Genomic DNA, 9,372 nt, shown 5'->3' with positions numbered 1-9,372 from the left:
ACTTCCTTAAGCCTAAACAAATTCAGCTTCAGAACCTCTCTTCCCACACTATATTCGTCAGGCCCCCAACACCTTAATAGCCCTCTTCTATCTTTTTTCCAGTTTCCTGCTATTTCTCTTCTACTGAAGTATCCAAACTGGACAATTGTAACAGGTTAATAACAAAAGATTTTAAATTATGGTCACTTTAGAAATTTTCATCTCTACTGACTAATTCCTTTAATTAAAGAAAATAACTTCTGACATTTCTAAAGGAAAAACTATGCTGACATACAAGAGTTAAAAAATTATTCAATCTTTCTAGCTAGCCATCTTCATTTGAGATGGCATAGTTTGTGATATTTGAGAAACAATTTAATCTGGCAACTGAAGCAACAGTTTCAGGAAACTGAAACTTGTTAACTGAATTAGGGCAAAGGTGAAACCTTGTTCAAACACCTTTTCTGCCACCTCAGACTGTGAAAATCTTGTACATCTGTTTTGCTTATTCTTTCCAACAGCCAAGAAAAAAGGAATTTACTGCAGTGATTTGATCATTTTAGATATTTTCAGCCAATGCTGTAGGTGTCAGAGTCAGAGTTTTTATTTCAGAAAAAAAATTCCAATAATTTAACAAAGCTTTCTTTTAACATGATACCTTGGAAAGTTTGGACTTAGAATTTCAGGCTGATTGCTGAAACTCACAGGAAAGAAGCAGGAACAAAATAAAGGAAAAACCCCAAACCTATGTGATTTTCTTACATAAAAAGGACTAATAGCATTAGTAGTAATGCTCTAAAATATAGCAACAAATGAAATTAACTCATAAAAATATATGTTTAATTATCTTTAAAGCTTTAGCTAGACCTTGTAAGCCAGATGATGCAAGCTATAATATATTTCCTTCCTACATGTTACTGCTACAGTTCTTAACAGGAGCTGCAATATTTTACAGTATAATAGGCAGAGATTATAATAAAATGGTTAAAGAACAGGGTTTAAAATGATAATTTCATATTCTCATGCTTTGTGTGAAATGGGCACCTGTGTATGATATGCCCATGATGAGAGCTTCCTGACAGCAAGAAAGATTTGCCTATTTTTTTCAGAGATAATTAAGAAACAGAGCAATAAATCGAACAACATCAGTACTATGCAACATTTCCAGGCCCTGGTCTGAGGAGTGCTACTTCTTCCAAAATATAATTATTATTTATTATTATTTTTTATTTATAATCTTTTTCCCATAGAGCAGAGATAGGATCATTGATTCACTTTAGAACTTATCAGTTAATGTCTCAAAGAAAGACATTTAAGCCAAAAGCAAATAGGAATGATGCTGAGATGGAAATTATGTAGAAGAATTTAAACCAAAACAAAAAAATATAACCAAAGGAAAAAGGAGAGTGTGCAGAATTTACATATTTGTTCTCACCTTCCAACATAAAAATGTAATATAATGCCGGTCTTAAGGTCTGCTTGTTCTTTCCATTAGATTTGCCTGTTTGGTTTTATCTTTTAAAACCAACTCTACTGATTCTATGCTTAGATCTTATTCTGAGGAAATTTTTTTGTTTGTCATGCTACAGAATGATTGCACATAGTCTGGTTAAAGGACACACATTTACACATTCCTCCTTGTACTCATCTCATACAAACTGAGGTTCTTCAGGTAGGATAGGGAAGAGAATTGGAAAAATGAGAATGCATGGCTTGAAATAACAGGTTAACAGGGAACACAAATGTCACAGGCACAAGCAAAGCAAAACAAAGACTGTTCAGCCATATTCAGGAAAGCAGGGCTCCATCATGCGACTGGAGAAGACAGATGTCACTGCTCCAAACGTCCCACCCTTCCTTCCCCTCTCTTTACATGCTGAGCATGATGCCACATGATCTGGAATGCCCCTTGGGTTGGTTTGGGTCAGAAGTCCTGGCTGCATCTCCTCCCACCATCTTGTGCGTCCCCAGCCTCCTCACTTGTGGGGTGGTACACATAGCAGAAAGGCCTTTGTTACTGTGCAAGCAGTAACTAAACTGTGAAATAACTGCAAAATAACTGCTCAGCAATAACAAAAACATCTCTGTATCATCAACACTGTTTTCAGCACAAATACAAACCACAGCCCCATACCAGTTGCTGTGAATAAAATTAACTCTAGCCCAGTCAAAACAAACACAGATAAATAATTTTGTAATAAATCACAGGAATAATAGGCCATTGAAACAGAATTCAGCAGGGTTTTCATCTAAAAATTAAATGAGAGAATTGGGATATGGGACATGTTCTCACCCCAATCCTTCAGCTGAACAGTGCTCTGGGAATCCAAATGCTCTAAGGGTATGAGCAGATCTTCAGGGTGCTCTAGGCCACACAGCCTGTTGAATTTAGCTTAGCAAAACTGGAACAGCCACTGAACTGACAAAGGTTCCCCAGGCTAAGCCCCATCCCTTGACAAAGCTATTGCTGAGCAGCAAGTCAGGTTGTTCCACAGGGAGGGCAAACCTCAGCTGAGGCCATGCCCAGCACAGGCATCACTGCATCCCCACCAGCAGATCCCAGACACACGGTATCTGAGCAGGGTGAGCAGAGCACCCACCATCCAGAGAAAGCAGAGGTAATGACTCAGTCTAATATCAGTCCAGAAAATCTAATCAACAGCTTGGGAACGATGTGGACAAGGCTGGAGACAGGCAAATGAGGTGGGACTAGGGACCCAGGCTTGAGCTGGAATGAGACTTGTGGTCATGGCACGAGCGTAGAAGGGTAGGGGTCCGATACTAGGTTTGACAGGGCACTAGAAATATTTCATAATGGGACTGAGGAGGTCCAGAGGAGGGGAGTTTTACCATTAGCAAGAGGAAAATGCTTTCAGCAGGGTCTCTAAACTGTCCTCCAACGTCTGTAGCAAAACATCCCAGTGTCATTAGAGTTAGAATTACCTTGGGTAACCGACTGTGAAGGAAAAGTAAATGGCTGTAGACAGACCCATAAAAACAAAGAAATAATTAAATAGGTCCTTGTGGATGAGGAGCTTTTCAGAAAACAGAGCAATGGTTGAGCCTATTTATCATTTGGTAGATGGTGCTCTGACTTTACAGGAAGAATTAAAGCTGCTTATTACCTCTCCCATTTTCAGTATTGATCCTGGTGTTGTAAAAAATAGTGCTTGGATTAAGATGCCAACTGGTTCCTGGGAAGGTAGAAAGCACACAAACCATAAATTTCACATTTCCTTCCCGATGCAACAGCATTGCCCATCTTGCCTATTTTACTCACTATTAGTGTTAGTTAAATTTAAAACTATTAAACCTCTGGAAATAAAGATTAAAAGAGACCATTGTGCTCTCTGATTCTAGCCCCCTTGGTTTCTGTTCCATAATGTAATTAATAAATTGCTTAGTTTAGTGTTTGAAGTAATTGGTGGTTTTGCCATCACTGTTTTTTCAAAGGCTATTCCAAGGTATTTTTTTGCATAGCCTGTAGTCAGGATGTGAAACTGTCAATACTATTAACTCCTACAATCAAATGTTCCTGATATATTTTTAAAATAAATCACTAATTTTATGACTGGTAATATAGTGGTATTTATTTTATAAACAAAATGTGATCAATATCTGAATGTGTGACAAGGAAAGACCATTAAACAAGTGATAACAGGTCCAATCCTGTCAGGCAGGGATGGATGATCAGACCATCCCCATCTCCTCAGAAGCAGCACTCAGCCTCTTTCAAAGATGTTTATTAAGCAAGGTGAAATAACAGTCTGATCAAAATTAACATCTTCACTTGACATCCACATAGCATTGAAGTGCTGTTAGTAGTTATGGTAGAAGGAATCTCCACCTGACAGAAATTCAAGAATAGTGAAAGTTTTCTGCCTATAAATTTTGCATCATTCTCCATTCCTTTGTCCAACTTTTATCCAGTCTGTAGCAGAGATATGCTAATACTTGTCCAATAATGGAAAAACATTTAAAAGAATCCTGTTTCCTCCAGCTCTGCATTTTTCAAGTATCTGGCCATTGCCACTCCCTATTTATTTTATATTTCATTTATCTTTATGCTATTGTGGCTACAACAGTACTCCCAACAGTGAAAGAAGGTCACTAGGACAGCCTTAGTACTGGCACTAGGGCTCTTCTGTGGCAGCTGGTTGTAAGATCCAGGAGTACTCTCAGTATGTGAGTGCTCTAGTGATGGAATTGCTGTGTGAATTTGGATAACCTCAAGCTACTCTTGTTCATAAGAAAGATAAAAAACTGGCTCTTGGCTTGCCAATATTACAGAAACAGAAATCTACCTTGTACCATTGTTCACCAGACCTCAAGGGAAGCTGTTTAGTGAGTTGCTCATTGGTCTTTCATTGTCCAAGTATTAGTTAATACAACTATACTGCATTTTTGAAAAGTAAAAATACCATAGAGAAAGGATAGATTCCTGTACTTCAACTGACAGCTTTAACATTGGGTGTTGTGAGCTGGATCCATATCTCTCTGAACACCTGCAATTACTTTCCTGTCAGGAAATCTCATATAGTAAAAAAAAAAAAAAAAAAAAAAAAAAAAAACAAACAAACAAGATGAAATCTCTAGGCTACTCAGAAGAGCTTGTAATATCTTACCTTTGGTCCTCAATAAATTCCTTTTCTTTCCTCTGAGTGAAATCACAATTTTACATCATGAGAATCTGTAAATTACATTTTAAAAACCTGAGGTGAAATTCTGAGGAGATAGTTTTTTCCTTCTTATGTGAACTTTCATTAAAAGAGAGATGCCAAAATCAGTATCTTCTTTTAAGAGACCTGACACTTTGGTTTTTGTTTTTTTTTTTTTTTTTGTGGTCATGAAAAAGTTTGATTTTTACTATGTCTGCTCCATCTGACTATAGAATTTGAAAAAAAAAAAATTCTTCCTTACCCTATATGTGATGCTGTTGCAATTACTAGTCCTTGTCCTTTATATCAGCCATTGTGAGATGTCCTACTGATTTCACAAGGATTAGTTATGTCAGTAATACTAAATTACTGCATCTGTGACTATAGAGAGTTTAAAAGGATGTGGTACATTGATTGCTGTATGCTTTTAAGCACTTCTGCACTTAACTTTATGCATTTCTTGCATGTTATAATATTTTGTTGCATATTTCATTTACAGCAAAGTCTATTGAAAATATTTTTTCAAAGCATCAGTGTATGGATTCAGGTGATTCATGAGGGGCAAAACCACTAAATTACTAGACCTAGGTAGTTACAGAGAAAAGTTTGAACTTCTGAGATAGAACACTTATGGTAACTTGAAGCAATAAAAGCAATTTTAATTTATTTCCTGAATCAACCCTTCAGCCAGTTTCCTAAGTAGGAAAGATCCAACTCACTTTTCTGAATGCAGTCTCAGTACCGAATGCAGGCCCAGAAAATCTAGATTTCAAGAGATTAGACAGACTTTTATTGAGATCAAGTTAAAAATCAAGAAAAAATCAAAGTGAGATGCCTGACAATTACGCTAGTAAATTAAATTTACTGAGAGTATTCCTTGGTTTTGAAACTAGGTGGTACAAAAAAGCTTGTTTCTACACTAGTAACCACTCTTATTGTGGGAAATTAGATAGTCGCATGCAAACTATATATTGACAGTCCTCACTGGAACCTTTCAATTCCAGCATCATGCCCAGGAATTCTTTGAGTAAGTTACTCATGGCACATCAAAAAAATCCTGCCAAACACACTACCTGAAAAGATAAAAGCTTACTAGCATTAGCAGCTGTGTTCCAACACTTAGAAGCATCGTTACCTACTGCATAATGAGCTAGAAATTTTTGTCAAGGATTAAGATTGTATGAAATGTGCACATATATAATTTTAGATGTACATAAAATAAACATATAAAATAAATGCTGTAACAGACATATAATGTGGCAACAGCTCCTGTGGCTTCCTATGCACATTGCAGTATCAAACACTATGTTTATTCATCCTGATTCAATTTTACATCATCTCCTTATATTGGGTTGATCTAATGCTGTTTACTTATTTGCTATTGACCTCACACCACTCTTCTGCTCCAAGTTACAGCTGAGGAGTCCCCTGGCAAGTGAACCTGCTGCATTCTCACTGGAGCAAACCTACAAAACACACACAAGACAGAGGCAAAGCACAATAATGTTCACACGTTCCTTTTGTCACATATACTCTGACGTTGTTTATGGGCATTCTTCAAGAAATTCCTCTAACTAACCACACAGTATCTCAAGCTAGTTCATCACTCAGCAGAGCAACACCTTACATGGACAAGGCTGGAGAATCTGGAGCTGAAGACAAGTAGCTATTAGCAGGTTCCAAGTAGAATCCATGATAACACAAAACAAAGGGGAATTTCTCCTGTCTAGGTAACCTCTGTTGGTGTAATGTTAGCAAACACTTGCATGCACAGAGCCCAGCTGGACTAGAAAAATAAAACTGTTTCCATGCAGCTCCAGACAAATCCAAACTGTCTGGCTGCTTTCAGCTCACCTGTTCTATTATGCCCACCTTTGGAAGATATTTTGAGTGCACAGATCATGACTTAAAGCAGAGGAAACTTATTGCAGGAGACTACTAAACTCTTCTTGGTAATAGAAAATAGAAAGAACATTATGGCTCTTGTTGGGAAAACCCAACATCTCCTGTAGCTGCTTCCAGTTGATTAACAGAATGAACACTTTCTCAAGGACCAAGGGATTGTTGAAGACTTTGTGAACAAACTGCTGCACAAGTTACAGGCTGGGATAAATATCATGGACCCCAAAGAGTGAAAAACCATCCTCATATTTTGAAGCACTTTTCATCTTGAGGACAGAACATCAAGTCTGAGGAATTTATAAACTGCCAGGTGAAACAGACAAATTGAATTCCAGAAAAGTGTTTTGAGCAAGAGCAGTTTGATTTGTCAAATTTGGTATTTCTCTCTGCTGACAGAGAAAATGTCAGGTGTACTAGCACAAATCAAAGTTCCTCAAGTAATGTTTGCATGCTTGTCTCAAGAACAAAAGAATTTTGTTGTTACCCTGGGCACTCTGACATATAACTGCACAGCAGGGCCAAGCGTGGCCAAGCGTGCAGGTTACTGCTGAGAATGTGAGTCAGAAGCAATTGCATAAAAGATTGTTAGTAATTTCTCGTCCTGTTTGTGCAGTAAATTGTCCAAAGACTTTTATGATTTTGTGAATATCAATTACACATCTCTGCCCACACATTCCAGTAATCTCAAGCTCATACTCCTGTCACTGCTTTGGCCAGCACTAGAAGATCATTTCTTGTCCTCTGAAGCATTGCCATATATATGTCGTTCTGCTAAGCAACAAATCTGCTTTGTCTTCGTTCAGAGCCTGCTGTCGTTTTTCAGAAAAATCTAATGCAGCTTTTAAAAAGCTGAGCACTCCACTGCATGCAGGAGATTCAATCAGTACAGAAAACAGTAAAATAATCCCATCCCAAATATTTCTACGTCATGTCATGACGTGCTATGGTGAACAGGCTGTATATTTTCAAAAAGTACAGTGATGTGAACAAAACTTAATTCCAGTTTAGAATTCCACACAATCCCGATTGTTTTATATATTTGTATTCCTATAGGGAATATATATATATAGGGTTCCTAAGGGACCCTCTTTTCCCTTATGTCATGGTTTTAATGCCAGCTGGGGATGCAGTGATGCCTGTGCTGGGCGTGGCCTCAGCTGAGGTTTGCCCTCCCTGTGGAACAACCTGACTTGCTGCTCAGCAATAGCTTTGTCAAGGGATGGGGCTTAGCCTGGGGAACCTTTGTCAGTTCAGTGGCTGTTCCAGTTTTGCTAAGCTAAATTCAACAGGCTGTGTGGCCTAGAGCACCCTGAAGATCTGCTCATACCCTTAGAGCATCCCAGTGCACATTTCAGCCACATCATGAGGACTGAAGGATCAGGATGAGAATATGTCCCATATCCCAATTCTCTCATTTCATTTTTAGATGAAAACCCTGCTGAATTCTGTTTCAATGGCATTTTTTCCCCACCACTGTAGTAGAATGGGGAGGAGAATCAAAAGTAAAACTTGGATGTTGAGATAAGAACAGTTTAATAATTAAAAACAAAGTAAAATACAATAATAACATTAAACAACAATAACAATAATAAAAATAATGATGATGACAATAAAAAAGGAAAGAAACTAACAAAGAAATTATTTATGCACAATACAATTGCTCAACCACCCACTGACTTATGCCAGACCCCATTCCTGAACCTAGATCAAGCTCACTTCCAGGTAACTCCCCCAGTTTATATATTGGGCATGATATTTTATGGTGTGGAATATCCCTTCAGCCAGTGTTATCCACAACATTCTCATTCCAAGTTCAAACTACAGCACTGTAACAGCTACTGAGGAGAAATTCTGTATCCTAGCTGAAACTAGGGCATTTTAGTAATTTACACAGTTTTGCTTCTTTGAACTTGTGTCATCTGTTAAAACACGGTAAAAATCAATTTCACTAAAATAACAAGAATCATGTGTGAAAGGGAATGAGAGACAACTGTTAATATCCATCTTTTCCTGGTTAACTGACATACGTATTATAACAGCTTAATAACCTGCTCTTCTCTGCAATGTGGAAAAATTAGCAAAAAACTTAAGTGAAAGCTTCTTTACTAACACAACTTTAAAAGCATGACAATATTTCAGGAATGCAGTACTCGAGTTGTTTACCCAGCAAAAGAACTGGGGGTTTTTGCTCAGCCAAGTGCTTAAAGGTTCTATCCTCATCATTTTTATAACTCACAATCTAATAGCTTCTGAATCTGAACCAAATACTTTCTCAAGAGGAGCCCTGAGTTTCCACAGACCAGTGAGAATTTCAAACATAAATCTTTGCTGCACAGGAAACTCTCAGATGTTGTTAAATAGCTTTTAATGAAGACCTCCTGCTACCTTCCAAACCTCATTCTTTTGTTGAGATTTAAAAGTATATTGCACTATTTCTGAATTAGTCACACTTGAAGCAATCTCCAGGGGTTTCTTTGCCAGTCTCTCAGGTTGCATCACAGAAATGTTGACTTTATGAACTGTGAATGGATTGGAGAAACTGACAAATTTGTCAAGCCTCAATTGGAACGTAAAGACAGCTTGTTTGATGCAGTAAATCATGTGAAAACTATTTCCAAGGAGCCTCTTGACAAGCTGTCAGGACATTGGTTGGACAAGCACCAGGTAGCATTACTCAGGACTGGAACAGCGACCACAGTGAGGAAACATGTCATTTCAGCTCTGTATTCCACTTCTTGAGAACTGGCTGTCATATGATAGAAAATATCCTTTCTGTCAGGTTGATTTTATATGCTAGGTCTCTACACACTGGTTGCTTTAAAAAAGGTGCACA

The sequence above is a fragment of the Pyrgilauda ruficollis genome, unplaced genomic scaffold (genome assembly GCF_017590135.1).
Source record: "Pyrgilauda ruficollis isolate IOZ18807 unplaced genomic scaffold, ASM1759013v1 scaffold27, whole genome shotgun sequence".
NCBI lineage: Eukaryota > Metazoa > Chordata > Aves > Passeriformes > Passeridae > Pyrgilauda > Pyrgilauda ruficollis.
Note: the sequence above shows the minus strand (reverse complement) of the source record.